The sequence below is a fragment of the Protopterus annectens genome, chromosome 4.part0 (genome assembly GCF_019279795.1).
Source record: "Protopterus annectens isolate FY-2018-M chromosome 4.part0, PAN1.0, whole genome shotgun sequence".
Taxonomy (NCBI): domain Eukaryota; kingdom Metazoa; phylum Chordata; order Ceratodontiformes; family Protopteridae; genus Protopterus; species Protopterus annectens.
Genome location: NC_056733.1, coordinates 555,742,124 through 555,763,560, shown reverse-complemented (window position 1 = coordinate 555,763,560; position 21,437 = coordinate 555,742,124). Strand labels below are relative to the sequence as shown.

General features: G+C 40.0%; 1 protein-coding gene across 2 annotated transcripts in view; it reads left to right on the top strand.

The window, feature by feature from the left end:
• Positions 1–20,052, top strand: part of KIAA1671 (KIAA1671 ortholog) — a 2,688,721-nt gene extending 2,668,669 nt beyond the window's left edge. For both annotated transcript variants that reach the window (XM_044068487.1, XM_044068488.1), the window contains exon 14: positions 17,425–20,052. The gene's annotated coding sequence lies outside the window, so the exon portion shown is untranslated. The remainder of the gene's footprint in view (positions 1–17,424) is intronic.
• Positions 20,053–21,437: the final 1,385 nt, after the last annotated feature.

Below are 21,437 nucleotides of genomic sequence, written 5' to 3'. Positions count from 1 at the left end.
TGTGCCAGTTGGGAGTCTTCTGGGGATCTGGAGAAAGAGGGAGAAACCAGCCCCAGACTGACTGTGGTCTCTGTGTGCTCTTAAGGGAAATTGCACTGTACTGTGTGTGTACTTGTCGTCCTCCCAGTGTGTACATTCCCCACTGTTGCCAGCCATGAGGATTGAGGCTCCTTGATTACTGGGCCAGTGGTGGGGAGTCACACCTGCCCATAAGATTATTGCTCAAATCAAACTGTTCTTGCAATCTGCTAATCAAAACATGTGGTTGAATTGTATTAAAGACAAAAGAAAAATCAACAAACAAGAGTCTAACATGTGACCCATTATTTTCCAGATGCTTAACAAGTAAGTTAAGCAAGGTAAGTGTTGCATCTTCTACACCTCTACGTAGCTTATAGGCAAATTGCATAGGATCAAGCATATGCTCTATTTTTTTAACATTTCTAACTTTATCAGCCTTTCAAAAGCTTTCATTACAACTGATGTAAGAGCTGCAGGTCTAAAATCATTAAGATTTTTTGAACATTTCAGTTTCAGAATTGGAACTACCATAACAACTTTCCACACCTTAGGTGCATGCTGTATCTGTAATGATCTATTAAAGATGTAATGAAAAACAGAACTTAATTCTCTTGTACAAATTTTAAGTACATGACCACAAAGATTATCAGGTCAACCAGTTTTCCTTAACCTTTTGAAATAAATGACATTTCAACCTCTTTTTAACCTGTATTCTCTAAGTTGTTGCTTCAAGTCATGTATGTCATTACTGAAACCAAAAATATTAAAACAATTGAAAAAAAGAATTAAGGGCATTGGCAAAATTTAATTTGTATCCCAACCATCTAAGATGATCTGGCCACTATTATTTGACTTCTGAATACCTGCTATAGTTTTCATACTAGACCATACAGATCCAAGATTATTTGCAGCCATCCTACCCTCTAACTCAGTTTTATATTTTTGTTTTGTTCTTAGAACTTGTATTATTATTGGCTCTGTCTGCCAACTGTTTGTTCCAAAAACCCTTAGGTCTATGCTTTCTACTCTCAACACTTTCCTTGAGCCCCAGCATCTTAAGCTATATAGATATATATAGTTTTATATATAGAAGAAGAAAAGGCTGTCAACCGCAGAACACCGACATCCTGGAACACCGACTTCCCACACCAGGTAAGTAACCACTTGGCCATCCTGAAAAAATAGTAAAACTGGAGGAAAGTAAACCCAGCTATGTGGGGGACTTTGCCCCCCCCCCCACACCCCTCCCTAACTAAATATACTAACTCCGGGATCGTACTACTGCAGAGGTAAGGAGCAAAGTTCAACAGGGTGGTCAAGTGGTTACTTACCTGGAGCGGTTGTTGGCCTTTTTATCTTGGTTATCTGCAAGTTGGGTAAGTGAACTTTCTGTCTACTGAAGTAGACCCATGTTTGTGTGTGTGTGTGTGTGTGTGTGTGTGTGTGTGTGTGTATATATATATATATATATATATATATATAATTGGATTTGACATTCTGCCCTCATTCATTTTGTGGATTTTGGTAGTGGCATCTTTTCAATGACTAAAAAGGTCACTTCTGTGCAGAAAATTTATATGTTATATGGGTACATATTCTTTTGCTTTTACCAGTGCAGTGACATAGCAATACAAATATGTTTTGGACATTATTGCATTCTGTTGCCTGAAAAAAGTCATATATACCCATACATTACATAATCTGAACATAATGTATTTTGCCATCACACACATTTCAGTAGCAGTTTAAACAAATTGGGGTGTTGCTGTGAACATGGAGTTGCGTTTCCAGAATGGTTTGACATTTTCTATTTCAGGTTTCTGAACCAGTGTATTTTGCATATTCTGTTAAGAACAATAGGTTATGCTTTTTGATGCAGCAGTAATGGATCAGCTGCACCCATGTGAATAAAAAAGAAATATGTGCTAATTTGTTGTTTACAGACTGTCAGACTGTCACATTGTAATTGATGAAAAAATGCATTTAGGTATGCTTTGCAATTGTAAAAAAATAATTCTGAATGTTAGACATGGGTTGTATCTCCATGAAATACCTACAAGCAATTGTTTCACCACCTTTCACACAGAGTGCCTCTTATAAGTCCCACCTCCATCTGCTATGGCACTTCCCCTTTGATTGCCAAGAAATCACATTAATGTCAGAAGTAAAACCTGTAGTGATTGTTTCTATTGAGAAGTCTTTCATTTTTCAATGAAAGACTTCCAAACAAACCTTACAGTGTGCATCTCCTGAAAGAAATTCTTGTATAGTAATATCTTTAAGCTTGTTTCATATGCGAAAACCACCCCTACATTTACACATCTTCCAGCCACCCATGATCAGTTATTTATGATCAGGTAAATGTTAGGCTGCTTCTTTCTCATACAGACTAACTCAGTTTTCCTACAGATGCTTGAGATTGAAGTGGATGAGACTGCAACTCATCAATCACAACTGAATGAGTTGAAACATGAATGCTTTTCCTCACATCATTGCAGTGCAAAAGTGATTCACCGTTTTCAAAGATGGAGATTTCTCTCTCTTCTTTGAACAAGTGACTGTGGAGTTAGTATACTTTAATTTAGTTTACTTTTGTTTGCCAGGTTTGACTGGTTTTAGACAAAAATCTTATTTCAGCAGTGGCCTGGAGAGAAAAGCTCCAACATACTGCTAACATTCTTAAACAGACGTTCAGTAATATACATTAATAATTGCACATTTATTTGCTAATTAGATTACATTCATATAAAATAAAGGTAACTATTTCACTACAAAAGATGCTTTTGCATTAGTAGATATTGAGCATTGAGCATTTGAATCTGTGGGTTTGCCAAATAGATAATAAATCATGTGATTACTTTTTAGCAATTCAAGGAAATGAAGGTGAAAACAGGTTCAGAGATAATTTATATATATATATATATATATATATATATATATATATATATATATATATATATATATATATATATATATATATATATATATATATATATATATATATATATACACCTTTCCATCCCTTCAGTTGATTGCCAAGGACAATCTAGTATAGTTGACAAATGTATCTTCACCTCTGAGCTATGACACTGTTGACAAGGAAAGTATATTTCCAGGCTCCACCCATTATTAAAAATATTCCCTTTGAAGAGTTTCTTAATCTATGTGGAAGTATTTTAAATAGGACTCAGAAGAGGTGCCAGAATCATAAATATTTGAATCTGTTGGGCACAGCACCTAAGTATTCCACCCATTTGGAGATGCCTTTCAAATGGTATCCTTGAATCCTGGCTCCCAGCTTGCAGACACCAAAAGGAAAGGTAGATGTTTCAGTGTGCAAGGTACCTGTAAATATCTTTATAACAATCTGATCTGGATGTAATCTCCACTGATGCTGCAAGGATCCTGACTAGATCCACATGTACAAAGAGAGCAAAGTATTTGGCAAATTCAGGAAAAGGGGTCTTGTAGATCATCTGCCTTAGCCTTGAAGAACCTTAACTGTCAAACCAACATAGTTAAATATTAGGATAACATCCCTAAATCAGTGTGAATGTAGTGAGTGGGATCTCTGAAGCCTTGTGGGAAAGAATCACTCATCTAAGTCAAGTGCCCTTTAAACTTGGAAAACACTCAGTAAAGTACAGTTATGTACTCTTACCATAAATGTAGATGTTCGAGTGTGTTCACTGTTGCAGTCATGACTGTAGGGTTCTTCCTGCCAGCAGCAGCCCCCGATCGGCCAGAATCCCAAAGTCTGGATCGGGCGTCAGCTGAGGTCGCTTTTATCCTGACGTCAATGCACCGGAAGGTACAAAGACCTCAGCTGACACCATTTCCCCAGTTTTTCTTGCCCCAGATGTCAGGTGCCCAGAAAGAAAGGGCTAAAAAAGAAACCATGCCCAAAACCTTATCAGCCAAAATACCTGATAACAGACAATACTCAAAGAAAAAACAAAAGAGGGGATAGGAGGGAGGGTAACCCAGACTGCAACAGTGAACACACTCGAACATCTACATTTATGGTAAGAGTACACAACTGTACTATGTCCTTCCTGGTTCACTGCTGCAGTCATGACTGTAGGATTGAGTCCCAAAGCTAAGAAAGGGTAGCTGGAGGAGAAACAGAGGGAGCGGTCACAAAACCTTGCAAAACCGCAGAAGCAAAACCCGCCCTGGACTTAGAATAGAGAGGGAGGATGTAATGCTTAGAAAAAGTATGTACAGAACTCCAAGTAGCAGCTTCCAAATTATCCTTGGTAGGAACCCCACAAAGAAAACCTGCTGAAGTAGCAGTAGCCCGGGTAGAATGAGTACTAACATTAACAGGAACTGGATTGCCATGATAAGAGTAACAGAACTTGATGCAATGGGCAATCCACTTAGAAATAGTTTGCTTAGTGATTGCTTTCCCCTGAACAGTAGGAGCATAAGCGACAAACAACTGATCAGATTTCCGGAATATCTTGGTCCTGTCCAGGTATAGACGAAGCTGTCTGTGCATGTCTAGAGAGTGCAAAAGACTTTCTTCCTCACTTTGAGGATTAGGATAAAAGGTAGGCAAATGAATAGACTGATTCAAGGCCACTGCATGAATGTGGGATTAGTCCGTAGAGAATACCCTGTCCTGATGAAAAATAAGGAAGACTTCCACAGCTATGAGCGCTTGCAATTCCGAAATTCTTCTAACAGAGGTAATAGCTAAAATAAAAGCAGCTTTCCAAGACAAAAATTTAAAATCCGTGGAAGCTGCAGGTTCAAAAGGAGACAAGTTAATTTCTCCAAAACATGGTTAAGATCCCAGGTGGTAACAGGAGCCCTTATAGGGGGCCGAATATTCTTAGCCCCTCTAAAAAATTGTTTAAGTAATGGATGAGAAAAAATCTGAGGATCCGTATCATAATGTGCAGAAATAGTAGAAGCATGAAGCTTAACAGACGAAAAAGATAGGCCCGTATGTAATAACTCTGTCAGATACTGTAAAATCAGAGGAATGTTCGGGACAGAAGAATCACCACCCTGGACTTGACTCCAGGAGCAAAATCTTTTCCATTTTCCCGCATAAGATTTTCTAGTGCTGGGCCATCTAGCTTCAAGGATTACATCCAATACCTGTTTGGAAAGGGCAGAGGTGTTTACAGACCCTGGATTCGCCAGGCAGCTAGATGCAGAGTCTTGACATGACTGTGCAGTATCCGGCCGTCCCGTTGAGACAGTAGATGAGGGATTTGAGGCAGAATCCAGGGAGGCTCCTGAACCAAGTTCATCAGAGTGGAATACCAGAATTGCCGAGGCCAGTTAGGAGCCAGTAGAATCATTTGCGGTCTGTCCTGTTTTATCTTCAGAAGTACCCGAGGTAGAAGAGGAAAGGGAGGAAAAGCATATACTGAGAGGTGTTTCCAACTGAATGAGAGGGCATCCACTTTCCATGCTAGTTTGTGGTAGGTCCTTGTGCAAAATGTTGGTAGTTGATGATTCTGAGGGGGATGCAAAGAGATCTACGTCCGGACATCCCCAAGCCTTTATAATCATCCTGAATATCCGAACATTCATTCATGTGGATCTGAAATGCGTCTGCTCAATACGTCTGCCAGAGTGTTGTCTTTCCCTGGCAGGAATTGCGCCTGTAAGTCAACACTGCAGGTCAGAGCAGTGTACCAGAGATTCATGGCTAATCTGTACCGGGGGTAAGAGTGAGAGCCCCCGTGCTTGTTGATGTATCACATCACTGTAATGTTGTCTGTCTGTATCAACAATTGACCTGGTAGAAGAAGGTCCCTGAAGGCTATCAGGGCATTCTGCACAGCTAGCATCTCCTTCAAACATATCCCGTGCATGTGGGCTCCCCAGGCATAATCTGAAGCATACGTTGTCAGAACTTGGTTGGTCGGCGGAGGACAAAAAGGCTTCCCCGTGTTCTGTAGACAGGCTTCGGCCCACCAAAGAAACTCTCGCTGGGGACGAGGCAAAATCGTGACCACTGTTTCCAAACTGTGGTAATGCTGAGACTAGACACTCTTGAGGTACCACTGCAGTTTCCTCATATGCAGCCTTGCATATGGTATTAGCAGAATGCAGGAGGCCATGTAACCCAAAGCCTGCAGAATTTTTCTTGCAGTCAGCTGTTTCATTGAAGCCAGGCATCAGAAAAAAGAAGCCAGTTGCACTTTTTTGTCTGGTGTCAAGGAAGCCATCTGGGTTGAAGTACTCAGAAGAGCACCCAGAAAAGTAATCTGTTGTGAGGGTACCAGATTTGATTTCTTTAGATTAACCGTGAAACCGAGGCACTGAAGAAGATGCTGCACAAAAGCTAGATGCCGAAGTAGAGTGTCTTTGTCGTCCGCTTGAATAAGACAGTCGTCCAGATAAGAGTAAATTTGAATCACCTTCTGTCTGCAAAACGCCATTACTGGTGCCAGGCACTTTGTAAAGACCCTGGGCGCAGTAGATAAGCCAAAGGGCAGCACAGAGAACTGATAATGTTTCGAGCCCGCTTTGAAGTGCAGATACCTTCTGCACTCTTGCCGTATAGGAATATGCAGGTATGCATCTTTTAAGTCCAAAGTCACCATCCAAGCGTTCTTGCCCAACATAGGCAGCAGCTGCTGCAGAGTGAGCATCTTGAATTTTGGTATATCTAGGAAGGTGTTTAGTACAGAGAGGTCCAGGATTGGTCTCCATGAATTTTCCTTCCTGGGAACCAGGAAAAGTCTGGAATAAAAACCTTGCCCTATTTCTAAATTTGGCACCAATTCTATGGCCCTCATAGCCAGGAGGGACTGAACTTGCCGTTGTGCCACTGCCCACTGATGATTTGGCAGGTCTGGCCAACCGTTCGGTGTTGGCAAGGTGTGGAAATGAAATCTGTAACCTCCTGAGACTATGTTCAGAACCCACTTGTCCCGGGTTATGTGGCTCCAATTTTGATAAAAAAACAGAAATCCTACCCCCCCAAAGGTGCTTCCAGGAGAGGAGCCCCTGGGACCAGAAGGGGAGAGTCATAAAGACGGTCTTTGGTAAGGTTGAGACTTATCTTCACCTCCCTTGGGAGAGGGGGCACTCCACTGCCTATTCCTAAAATGGGTCTGTGCCTGTCCCCGACCTCTGGAACACCTGAATCTGCCTCTCTGAGACCTGTATGAGCCCAGAAAGGACCAAGATTTAGCTGGCCAGTGTCTGCTAAATCTAGGAGGTTGTACCTGGAGAAAATCCTTAACCGTCTGCATAGAGTTGGCTTTGTCTTCCATTTTCTTCAATACCTCTTCAGCTTTGGACCCAAACAGAACATCGTGCTGCAAAGGGGCACCCAAAAGTTTGGCTTTAACCTGATCCGGCAAGCTTTGTTCTTTTAACCAAGCATGTCTGCTAATAACAGTGCCAGTTGTAGCAGCCCTACAAGAAGCTTCCAAAGAATCAAAACCACAATGCAGGGTATGTTTACCCACCTGTTCAATAGCATGCAATAAATCCTGTAACTCCTGATTATCCGCACCAATAGACACAGCTGACATCTTCTGTTTAAATACAGACAAAAGGTATTGCTGATACTTCTGCATATGAAATTGACAGTTCAAAGCTCTAATAGACAATGTACCAGAAGTATAAACTTTTTTACCCCATCTCTCAAAAGCCCTGGACTCTCGGTCAAAGGGAATAGGATTTTTAGCAGAGGCCGCTTTAACACCCTTAGGACCTTGAGAAATAGTTTCCAGATCAGGCGAAAGATTCCTAAAAAGAAATTTGTGAGAATCTGGAACCCTATAATACCTATCCAGTTTGGCCAGAGTAGGGGGAAAAGAGTCAGGAGAGAGAGAGAGAAGCTTCCGAAAAAACATCATCAACAATGTCCAATACAGGGGGAATAGCCAGAGGCTTATGCTGTGGGAGAAGAAGAAAATCCCTAAGCCTTTTCTTGGATTCAGAGAATTCCTGCCCTTCCCATTGAAAATGCACCCTCAATTCATACAAAGTTTCACCAAAAGAATAATCCTCAGGAGGAGAGGCCGAAGGAAAGGAATCTTCAGCATCAGAATCTGCATAAAGAGGAAAGGAATAATCCTGCTCAAGGGAAGAAGCAGAAGAAACAGAAATTTGGTCTGAAGAATCAAAATCGGACTGTAATCTAGGATTCTTGTCAGGAGGGGGATGAGAACCCCTGATCATAGTTAAGAGATCTTCAGCCATCCTAAGCATCTGCCTCTGTGGCCTAGGACCCTGAGCAAAAGGTGCCTGTGCTTGCCATTTCACTTTAGCTGAAGCCTTAGACTTTGTCTTTGACTGTAAAACTGAATCCACATTTACAGGAAGCTGTGAAGGCCTGAGAACTCCCTCAGAAGCCTGTACCTGCCTACCGGCTCCGGACCCAACTGAGGGAGCAGTATCCGAAGGTCCAGCCCCTGGCAATTCTGAAGACCCCATCAGCTCCACACTGGAGTTGGTACAGGCAATTGGTTCAAAAGAGGCGGATGACAGGGGCTGCAAAGGCACCTCACTGACGACCGACGAACCAGCATCTGGCAATAACTGAGTAACATCCTTTGCTGTGGACCTCGGAGGCCTGCTGCATCCCTGCACCTCTTACACACCCCAGAAGTAGGAAAAGAATCTGAAGACATGTTATAATTAAACCTTTTTCCAAAATAGTAAAAGGCAAAGTTATATCTACGCCTAATAGTACGCTGATTAAATCTAGCACAAAATGCACAATTAGCAATGTCATGGTCAGGACCCAGGCAGGGAATAAAGTAAGAGTTAAAATCCCTATGAGGTATTTGCTTCCCACAAGAAATATAATTATTAACTTTTTCTGACATCTGACTGGAGCAAGAAAAAGACCTCCCCAACAGGGTGCTTATCTTTAAAAAACGAAAATCCAGGGATTAAATCCAAAAACAAACAGGAACAGGCCGACTGGCATCAGTGAACTGCAAAGGGCACCGCACGGCAAGAAAGACTGGGGAAATGGCATCAGCTGAGGTCTTTGTACCTTCCGGCGCATTGACTTCAGGATTAAAGCAACCTCAGCTGATGCCTGATCCAGACTTTGGGATTCTGGCCGATCGGGGGCTGCTGCTGGCAGGAAGAACCCTACAGTCATGACTGCAACAGTGCACCACGAAGGACATCTTGTGGATATGATGCAACAGATACCTGCTATAGAAGTGCAGCAGCGTGGAGTACTTGCATGCAGATAATGTGGACAGGAATTTGGCTCTTGTCAGGTTATGTTAAGGATCAGCTGTTGCATCCTTTGTGGATAAGAGTTTGTAGTTTTGGCTTCCGTCGCAGGAAATATTTAATAATTTAAAGAAAATGGGAAGTCTGTGGAATTAGTTATTTAGCCACCTATCTTGAGAAACATTAGAAAGTAAACTTTACTATGAAGTTATAATTCTCTTATAGTACACATTCAAAGGGTGAACAGTTCAAGCAAAAAAAAAAACACCTGTGAGGAAAATTAAGCCTGGAGATGTAACAGGTACAAGTGCCATCCCTCAATTGAGGACAATATTTATACTTACAGACTCCTCTTCCACCTCCCTCTGCCTCATGTTATGTGGGGTTAGGGTGGGGGCTACTTTAAAGGAGACTGGTTCAGCCAAAACAGCAGCTAGTGAGAAAGAGTGGATGGACTTACTGTTCAATGCAATTATGTCCTTGAAACCTCCCTCCTTTGGGTCTCCCTAACTACAGTCTACTCCCTTAAAACCCACTCTGGTTTCCTCCTCTTCTGATGAGGAGCAAGATGAGGATTCAGATCATTGTCTGGACTATTCCTCTCAGATGCATTCTGCCAGCCAAATTTTTCCAACAAAGGACCTATTGAGAAAGCTTCTTTTGAAGAGACTGTACAGAACAAGATAAAACACTTTGACTGGCACTCTACTCAGATCTCTTATATTGGTAAGAGATATTACTCCTTCTTAGCTATGGGTGCCCCTTGCCATTTCTCCAATTCCTCCTGTTTTGGAGGCTTTCCAGTATGTTTTTCAGTCTACCTCTTCTGTACCAGACACTCAACCTTCAGCTCCCAAGAGAACAGTTAGGTTTTTCAAGGTCCCTTATGTACAATATCTATATAGGAACCCACTGACAGACTCTTCAGGTGTTTCTCGCTCATCAGATAAGCCCTTCTAAGCTGCTGAATAGTGCTGTTGACCTACTGACTGACAGAGGTAGTAGGGTTCTGGATATATGGGGAAAGAAGGTTTACACTTCTGCTACCCTTACTTTTAGGGCAATTTATTACCAGACTCAAATGACTAAGTATTTGATTTCTGTGACTAAGTTTTTGGCCTCTATGAATAAAGTTGTCTTGCATCCCCTCACAGCAGACTGTAAGCAGCAAATGCAGAGCTTGCTTTTGCAGTCCATTCAGATTGGCAGACACAGTATTAAGTGCAGTTATGATGCTGTCAATACTTCCTGTAGGGCAGCTGCCACTGGGTCTGTTATTTGCAGGTATGCATGGCTTCCCAATCAAACAATGACTGAGGATTTCATATCTAAAATTGTAGACAAAGACTTACTGTTTGGCTCTCAGGTGGCCAATCTGTTCAAAACTCTCCAAGACCAAGGTAAAACCATGAAAGACTGTAGGCAGGTCTCACATTCCTCCATTATTCGATACCATAGGAAGTACCCAGCCGAGTAAAAATCCTTCATTAGAAGGAACCCTAGGGCAGTTCTGAAATGAAGGAAAACCCCCTAGAGAAAGATTCTGTGAAAAGCCACAAAGGGAAACTCCAGCTTGGAGACCACCCTTCATGAGCAATACCTGTGCAGCACTATTCCTCCTGCCCCCAGCCCTACTACCCCTCTTTCCCAAAGACTGTAACTGTCCCTGGCTAGGTGGGGAAATTATACCATAGACAACTGGATCTTCTCAATCATTAGGGATGTTTGTACCGTGTCTTGTGAAAGCATTCACCCTGTGAAAGGCATGTCTCCACCTCCTCAAAACCAAGTTTCCCTTCTGACTCCCATTATGTAAGACCTCTTGAATCAGGGCACCATTGAGCAGGTCCCAAAATAATTCACAGCAAAGGGGTTTATTCCAAGATTTTTCTAGTCACAGGAAAAGAAGGGCAGTGGAGACCCATCCTAGACCTGTATACTCTGGACTCTTACCTGAAGGTACCCTCTCTCTCAATGCTCTCCCTTCAGACCTTGCTTCCTTTCATACTACCTCAAGGTTTCTTAGTGTCTTTAAATCTGAAGGATGATTACCTACACATATCTGTCCTTCCTGTAGGAAATTCCTCAGATTTTTTTCTGGATCCTTCCATTTTCAGTTCTCAAGAGTGTCCATAAAGTGCCTAGCACTTGTAGTAGCTGTCTGTTACATTCTAGAAATTCAAATTTTCACCTACCGGAATGACCTTCTGATCGAGGCAGTCTCCCTAATCATTCCTCTGCAGCTTCTTCAATTCACTCTTAAACTTCTAACAAGTCTGGGCTTTCACCATAAACTACAAAAAAATCACACATGGCTCCTACACAGGACCTGGTGTTTCTGGGATGCAGATTGGACACAATGAAAATGCATGCCTTCCTTCCCCAGGGAAAAGGTTCTTAGTCTGTCCAGTTATTTCCAAGGCCGCTCTTTCACAACCCATTGCAAAGCAATGGAGATTCTAAACACCTTGGATTCATGGCAGCCACCATTCCTGTGCTCCCCCAGGCCTGGCTTCACATGAGAAAAATCCAGTAGTGTCTGAAATCTATGTTCCCAGCACTGCCACTCTTTGGACACTCTGGCCCTTCTCCTTCCCTATTTTAAGAATGAGATAGCCTGGTGGAAGGGACAGATCATCCTCAACCCAGGGTTACCTTTCTTACCTCTTCTTCCTTTTCAGTAGATTCACACATGTGCCTCAGATGAGGCTTTCCAGCATGGACAGGATCACACTGAGTGCAAGGGAAATGGCCAACTCACTTCCTGAAGGAACACATCAACTTGAAAGAAATGAAGGCTCTCCCTGCAAGCTCTTCAGATTTTTGCTCACCCTTGGAAAGCAGGACTTCTCCAAGTCTTCACAGATAACACCATGGTCGCATGGTACATAAAGTGGGGCAGTACCAGGTCTTACCCAGATATGCAGGTTGGCTCAGGATGCATGGAATTTGGTAACACAAACATTTCCCTCATAGCCACATACATTCCTTTGCAGAACAATGTGCTAGCAGACTATTTGTCACTCCCAGGAGGACCCCTTTAAGTCAGCCCTGAACGGGGAGGTCTTTCACAGCTTCACACTTCATATAGACTTCTTTGCTTCACCAAGCAACCATCAGCTCCCCCTATTCTGCACCAGAGACCCTTGTACCACAGTCTGGAATATAGATCCCTTCTCTTTGCAATGAACAGGGAGATTCCTCTATGCCTTTCCTCGTCTGCCTTTCCTCCTAAAATACTCGAGACACAAAGGGAAACACCCAAACTTCTATTGCTGGCTCCATTTTGGAACCAAGAAAAGAAAGGCAGGACACTGCTATGTTCCATCTGTCTTTATTTAAAACACAAAATTCCAAGAATAAGCGCTTTCGGGTAACAACCCTTTTTCAGATAAAGTAAAGAACATTCAAACCATCAATTTAAATTAACATCCAGCCAATGAGCTGTCAGTAAACTACCCGCCTTTTCTGAAGGGCGGGTCTCATAGGTACCATATCATTTAAACCTGGGCTCCTATGAGCCATCAGCTCTAAAATCCATTTGGATTCTGCGGCCTCTGTGAGAAGCTTGATGTCACCTCCCCTATTGTTTAGCCTTACATTGACTATGGCTCTAAAAAGAAAAGTGTGTGTAGGATTGATTTCAATGTGCCTATAAAGGGCATTATGTATATCCTTATTTCTTATGGAAGACAAGTGTTGAAGAACCCTCACCTTAAACATGTTGTTAGTTTTTCCCACATAAAAACCAGCACACTGTACACATTCTGCCATGTAGACTAAATTGGTGGTCCTGCAGGTGGCCCTAGCCTTCATATTATTAAAAACAATAGGGGAGGTGACATCAAGCTTCTCACAGAGGCCGCAGAATCCAAATGGATTTTAGAGCTGATGGCTCATAGGAGCCCAGGTTTAAATGATATGGTACCTATGAGACCCGCCCTTCAGAAAAGGCGGGTAGTTTACTGACAGCTCATTGGCTGGATGTTAATTTAAATTGATGGTTTGAATGTTCTTTACTTTATCTGAAGAAGGGTTGTTACCCAAAAGCACTTATTCTTGGAATTTTGTGTTTTAAATAAAGACAGACGGAACGTAGCAGTGTCCTGCCTTTCTTTTCTTGGTTTTGGACTTGTTTGCTTGGTGGGACTTTGGCAATAGCACTGAACATTTTTGGATACTAGCTCCATTTTGGATGAGCAGCATTGGTTCCCATTGCTATTTCACCTATCCAAGGGAAATTACAGGAGAGTTCCTCTACAGCCAGATGTTATAACTCTGCAAAAAGGCCCCCTGCTCCACCAAATCTTTCATCTCTCAACCTGATCCTATGGATGATAGGATTTTAGTACCCAAAAGACATATTTTCTTTGAGGAAGTTGTACAAGAGACTAGGAGACCCATCACTAGAAAATTTTATACTGCAAAGTGGAAATGCTTCTCTTTCTGGTGCTGCAAACAGAGTCAAGACCCACTCTTAGCACAAGTCCCTACAGCGCTTGGCCTATTCTTCCATAAAGCTCATTCATCTGTTATCAATGCTTGTATCTCTTTTATCCTCCCACTTATGTCTAGGCCAGAAGTCAAGCTTTTCCTCAGATGGGTTCTACATATTCAGATTTCACCTGGGCAAAACTAAATCCTTCAGGAAGACTGACCAATTTTTTGTTTCCTTTATGCCTTCTAGACTGAGCCAGCCAGTCTCCAAACAAACTACTGCAGCTTTGTATACAACAGAGATTTCGATCAGGACATGGTATAGTTGTGTAACAACTTATCATAACAGTAGATGTCCTACAGATCACTGTTGCAATATTCCATCCTCTATTTCATTTCCATCTTCAGTTCTCACTTCTTTTTTTTTTTGCTGTGTCCTTTGCTGTCTTACATGGGCATGGGGTGCTTTCTTACCAATTCAAACTACACCCATCCTTGCTGGCCAGTGTCATCTCTCAGTTGCTCTCAGGCCGCTGGCTTGGAGTCTGAGTATCAATGTTCATATGTTCATCTTTATACCCCAACACGTATGAGATGAGGTCATGTGTTGGACATGCAACGTAAGGAAAGTAAAGCTTCAGTACCCTGGCCAGATGTCAGTGCTGCAACAGAGATGAGTAGGACATCTACTGTTATGGTAAGTTCTTATATAACTATACTTTTTCATCAACCTCAGAAGCAGACTCATATGAAGTATTTAATGACATAATTTGTTAGTAAGTATGAAAGGGAATTAAGCATAAAAGTCTTCATGATTCCTTGTACTTGATTCTGGGGTAAAACCTGCAACCATAACCACAAAAAGAGATGATCATTGAGTATTTCTTTAGTGCAGGATGATGAGGCTGAGAGGTAGAGCCCTGTGTATGACTCTGATGACAAAGGAATGACTAGTAACATGGGCTCTGGACAAGCATGAGTGGTATTGAGTGACAAGGAAGGAAACCAGCCCACTGCACTACTGGCAGTGGGACTTGTGAAGTAGCAGGCAGTACTTTGGGCAGACATGTAAACGTGACAAGCTTTGCATTTCCGCGTAGTAGCTGTGATTATCTCCTTGTGGAAAGTGTATGAATCATGAAGCAGAGCAGGATGGGATCCTGCACATGCTATTTCAGGCAAATGCCCATATCCCTAGAATCATGAGTACTGCTCAGCAAGTGCAAGTGTGTGTGTGTGTGTGTGTGTGTGTGTGTGTGTGTATATATATATATATATATATATATATATATATATACACATATGTTGTTTTTGCAGTACTACTTGTGTTCATTGAATTCCATGTCTTAAACTGCATTTTCACACTAAAACAAAATAACTATTAATGTTTGTAGTGTTTTGTAAACACTCTAGGTACACACATACTGTCAGCAGCATTTTTTTCATTCGTCTTTGAGGCTTAGAAGCTTCATCTGTTTTACTTTGTTGTTGAAAAGAAATATAAAAATTATGATAATATAAATAGTGCATGAAAACTATTTATATTGTATAAATATGTATTCAGTTGCACTAAATGGAGGTCAATTATGAATGTATTTGTGTTTCCCGCCATGCAAGCTTTATAGTAAAGGAAAAGCACTTTGACCAACAGAGAACTCTGAAGACTTTTCTTGTTAACAAAAAATATATATATATGTGTGTGTGTGTGTGTGTGTGTGTGTGTGTGTGTGTGTGTGTGTAACTGAGCAGTGCATTGATTTTGACACAAATTTTATATCTGTCCCTCTTGATCCCTCCAAAAACTGGTGACTTTTGGAGACATGGTGGGGAGTTGCACTTAATAAATAATGACAATAATTAGAGTTATAGACTTCTTTTACTTTAGAAAATGTGTATTAATTCACATAGTCTTATTTTGTTAACATCTCAAGTTAACAGTATTAATATTTTAATGTCCCTTATTGTCCTTGATTATTTCTGGATTTGCCCCTGATTTTGTTGATATTTGTCCCTATTTAGTTTGGAGCTATGCTGTGATGTACTAGATTAAACAGCATTGTGTTTGGCTACTGCCCTGCAAACTCAGATAAAAGAAATGAACTTCAGACAATGAGTAAACATCTGATGGGAGATGCTGAAAAGTCTGCTTATTAGCATAGGCAGCCTTTTGTATTGTTGTGACTGCTGCCATCTGTTGACAGACATCTCACAGTCATTGCTGTAGGAGACTGACCTTTGAGATTAGCTTCAGGAAGCTGAATTTAAGCAATGAAGCCCTGGCCAGTAAATACCTAACAGCTGATGATTCTGAGAATGTCATCTTTCAAGTATTTTGGTAGTGAATAACTTAAGAAATAGTAAATAAAAGTGATATCTGTAGTAGTTTAGATACGTACTGTTTAAGTAGAATTAAACAGTTACAGTACTACCATGCTGGAACTAATATTTTATCGTAACCCTTTTAACAAACTTTTCTACTAAAGGAAAAATTGCCCTGGCTTGGGAAAATGGGAGAACCAGATCATTAAACAATACTGAATAATGCTTTCAGTTTACTTTATTAAAGAAAAGAAGAGATCAGATTAATTTGGGGTATGCTGTTCTTGTCCTGGTTGAGCTAATCTGTGAGCCCAAACTCAATTCTCCACAAATTGTCAGTTTCCAGTCTGGTTGCATCCCTGCTGAACAAAGTTACCGGTCACTCCCTAGGACTGGAAAATTTAAAGTCTGGACAGCCTTCACAGCCACTCAGAGTAATGTACTTGTATTGGTGGCCCTGTCCTCTATGTGATGGTGCTTCTTTTATATGTCAGTGGCTGTTATGATGTGTAGTTTATAAGCCTCACAACTCCTGCCTGTAAGTGATAATTTTTGCCAGAACTAACCTGCCCACCCATTTCATTCCATCCACCATTTTAAGTCTCAGTGTCTAATGGGTTTCAGTGAACTGCCCACCTTTTATCAGACTTATTTGACTGTGCTTTATGGCTTCCGGGGTTGTCCAATGGGGCTTGATCCCTTCCATGGTATTTTAAGGTAATTTGTAGAGAAGTTAAGCTGCAGCACTAGCATTTGTTTTTTTAAGTTCTGGAAATACCACATGGCTGATTGAAAAAGGAAATGCTCTCTTACACTAATAAAATGCTTAATCAAAACAAAGGTTTGTGGGACATTAACGAAGGAAAAGAAGGAAAATGATTTAAGACTACATGTATTTATTGTTGGTCTACATACACGTAACTTATTCTCATGTATTGGTAGAGGTATTTGTCCAAGTATTACATACGTCTTTACTGGTATCTACTGTTACAGGTTCATAGGTGTGTATGTTATGCTAATGACTGCTTGAGCCTTTATAAGCCTAACCAAGCATCCCAATTGTAACCCACAAGTTTATAATCCTTAGAGATTATTTTGAGTGGTATGTGTAAACTAGAGCAAGATTTACGGGTTGCCATTTGTTGTTGTTATGACTTTTGATGTGTTCTGCATTTTCAGTTCCATAAAATGTTTTATTTTGAAAAGAACTGCTCACCTTTAGACTAGCATGTCAATCCCCTTCCCCCAACATCAGCTCGATTGGGCAGGCCACTAACTGAAAATGAGTTGCAGTCTGAGCTTTGCCCTTTGTGCCAGTGGAGATGGCTCCAAGGGTAACATATAAGAGTAATGAATGATTGTGTTTCTTTAAAATTTATATTCTATACACCAGTGTAACTCATTTAAATGCTGTTTTTTTATCTGAATTTTAATACATGTTTCTGTTCGCATTTTTATTTATTTCCCTAGGTATTTTGTTATCCAGGAAGAGAAATCGGAGGAGACTAACACAAGCCTTAACTTTTCACCTTAACTTAAACCACCCTGCTGCTGTTTGCTTCCTGCCTCAAATGCTTCATGCATGGTGCCTTCCTGTTTTTTGGAAAAGATGTTTGATGTTCATTCCAGAACTTACATTGTATCTGCTAACAGCAGTATTGTTTTAAGAAATGAGCATCAAGCTAAATGAGAGAACCAAGCTTGTGCTGCATCGCACTTTAGAAAGTCACTCCAAACTTCGATCAAGGCATTACTTCACAAATTGGTTACTCACACAGTCTGTTTCCATAAATACTACACTGTTATTTTTGGTATATGTAAACAAATTTTTTAAACACGTTTAGGTAAGAGAGGGAAAGAAAGTTAATTTGCTAAATACATATATTTAAATGTGTCACTAAAAGTTTGTCATGTTATAAAATGTACTAAATGGTTTAGGTCAGTGTTTTCAGAAATCAGAGTGACAAAAGAACAAAATGTGTTTACTGCCATGAAAATGAAAACTTGACTGATTTGTTTTTAATAAATGCATTTGACTGCTTGCACAATGAGGTTTAGTTAGTTTTGGTGGCCGATATAATTCTACTATATACAGCCTTGTTTTTGCAATGAACATAGCATTACAGTTGTCATGTCTAATACCTTTTTTATTTTCTTAGAGAAGAGCAATAATTTGTCTTTCTTTAAAACTGTTGTAAATATTTTAATTAGTGAGGATGGGTGGGAATGAAACTGAATAATTTCAGTAATCTGAGAGGACTTAACTGTCCTTGTTTGGTAAGTGTCAGTCTGGAAGGAGATTCCAGCTGCACTATTTTGTTTTTTGTTTTTTTTTTAATTTTACTCCACAAAAGTTAATGTTTAGTGGTTCTCATACACTTGTTTGATATTGTATGGACCACTTCTTTTGAAATGTGTCTAAAGAAGCACTTTCTTTTTTCAAAGCCCAGTGATCATAATTATTTTAATTAATGCTTCAGTGAGTTAATTTGTACCAAAACATGTGAGGATGATGTTGAAACAGGTGGAAGAAGACAGAATAACATCCTCTTTAGTGCATTTACTTTTGAAGTAGGAAAGCAAGGTTTTGACCCCTTAAATTTGTATCGTGTTAGCATAAAGCACTATAGGCATGCATTTTTATGCTGCAGTTTTGCCAGCTATAAAACTGGAGATCTTGTTGCCCTGACATACATTCTTGGTTAACTGTATGGATAGCTGGCAGACTGTATCAGAGGGGATATAGTTCCTTCGATGCTTCTATCTCTGTTATAGTAGCACAACCAGGATTATTTGTTCTGTACAGAGATAAGAACTGCAGTCTTGCAACTAGTGGTCAGGTGCAGTTTGAAATACATTTGGAAACTTTGCTTTCACAAAGTGGTTTCCATATAGCATCTTACTGTGCTGGGGGTTATGGCTTAACCTTTTCAACCCATCTAAACAGTTATACTCCTGAAAACTGAATATAAGCACTGAACTTGGGGGTGGGTTGTACAGTGTCTTCATAAGATTATTTCATTTATTTTTGGTGTTCATTTTCTGAGCTAAAACTGTTTTCTTTAAATATATAGTATAAACAATATAATTCTGTAATATTGGAATAACAGTTGTCATTTATCTGAATTTTATTTTTGCTGCCATAGACTTTGTGCCATTGTTTGCCATGAAGAAATGTGTGTGCATTCCTTTTCTTTCATTTCAGCTTAGATTTAATGACACTATCATCCCTCCAGGGATTTGTAGATAAAAAAGTCTGTATTAATCTATGTTACATTATATTTTGTAGGAACAAGACCAGCTAAATGTACAAGTTATTTCTTTTCAAAAACAATTAGTTTGCATAATGACCTTGTCTGTAAGGGATGTGTAAGTGCGCATGTATTTTTGGGATAGCCTCAGTAATCATTGACTTAGTTCTCTGCATCATTTAAATTCCCATCTGACTTTAAAGGGAACTGTGCTCAATGTTAACATATTCCATGGGGCTATCATCTTCTCTGTATTTTGGATGTATCATTGAATGTAAAGTGGGATATCTTAAGTTAATTTGATAACACAAGCAACGTTTCTGTACAGTATCCTGTTTACAAATACTTTCGGGGTTCTATAAAGAGAGATATATCTTTTATATTTAAGGTGTAAACAACCTATTAATTACTACTGTTCCCTTTTTTCTGAATGAGAAAATGAAGTCCATTTTGGATATTCTGCTGTTATATTAAATACCAAAACACACAAAAAAAGTCTCCTTTATTTTAAATGGATTGATAACCTCAGGCTGTAATCCTAATACCTCAGGGTGGATTAACTGCACAGGACAGAGCGAGAGATTGTGTAGAAGATTATGCTAAGTTTGAAAATTTAAGTATGACTAAAGCATTTTAATAAAAGTGCTGCATTTGGGATGCTGTTGGCCATGCCGTCAGAAATTTTCATTTATTTTAGGGGTGAAGATATGCCACAGATTCAGTTTATATAGAGAGGGATTGTACTATTGTCTTCTGCCTTTTCCCTTCATGACAAAATTACTGTGTATACTTTGCATAAGTAAAACATGCATTATTATAATAAAGTAACATGATTCAGTTTTTAGAATTCTCTTTTTCATTTCAGTTTGTCACTGTGCTTACAAATAGTCATATGTGTTTTTGTTGCTTTATGTTACAACAGAACATGCTGCCTTTTTTCCACCCTGTAAACACTTGCGACAGGTACCAGCAGGAGATGCATCTCATGTTTTTTTTTTTTTTTTTTAATTTCCGAGTAAGCAATAAGAGCACAAGTTTTTAATTGGACAGAGGAGTGGCATTAAAGTGCTTGCTAGAATATTAGTATCCAATATGGTACTCACTGGTAAGCACAGCATAAGAGTGACTTCTTCATTTAGTTACCTAATCAAATGGTGACTGTCTCTGATACCACTTCTTCTGTCAGCTTGCACATGATCTTTGACTTCTCACCGATAAAGCAGCTCATCAGATCAATTATTCAGTAATTTAGTCTAGTGCACTAATCTTTTGTGTAGGTTCTGTTTTCCTGATCCATTATTGAGACAGTTGGCAGTCTTTGCACTAGTGTGCTGTCATTTCTTAATGCAGTGTGCACTGTCCAGCTGAAGACGAGCTTCAAAAGTATTGCCATCATGGGACTCTGTTTGCCAGATCACCAAACCTGGGAGTTTTCAGTCTGATTCCAGTGGTGAGGATTTTGTGATAGAAGGTTTTCCACAAGATTCTGGAGCTTTTTAAAATTTTAAGAACATCACGTTTTTCATGGCCAGACAATACTTTGAAGACCCTTTAATAAAGACTAATAAAGCTTTACTTTGACAAAACTTAAACCGTCCTTTTAAGTTTGTATGGAGTAAAACCTATCACAACTCTCATTCTGAGAAGGTTGCACATTTCATCCCCTTATTATATCTAATTCTAACATTACTAAGCCAAGAAAATATCAATATTTGCAGTTTTGTCAAACCATCTTCCAGTTAGTTGGTCCTGACTATTAAATGTGTATTAGCACTGAAGCATAGGACTGCCCCTATGAGCCTTATGCTAGTGCACTTCCAGTGTTGAAAATGCAATCCTCTGAAATCCTTGGCACCCTTAGAATACAACTGTTTCCCAGATATGTGCCAGGAATGTGTCATTATGTGAAAAAGCTGCTGTAACATTCATCACACTCTGAAAGACGCTTTATATTTAGAGTCTGAGCTCTGTGAGACATAATTGTACTTCTGAGTGTAGGGACTTGACAGCAGCAATGTGTTATATACAAAACTCAGCAGCAAAAGTAATAGTTTAAGAACATTTCGCAAGTCATTTAGCTGAGCAAGCCACCAGAGATTCAATATTTCACACCTTATCAACTGTTGCAGTGATGATGGTGATTAATGTCCTCCTTCCAAAGCTTTATTGTTGTGAGTGTAGTCTGTACTTTTTTGTTCTGTCAATGGATTAGATTTCCATATTTGATCAGAG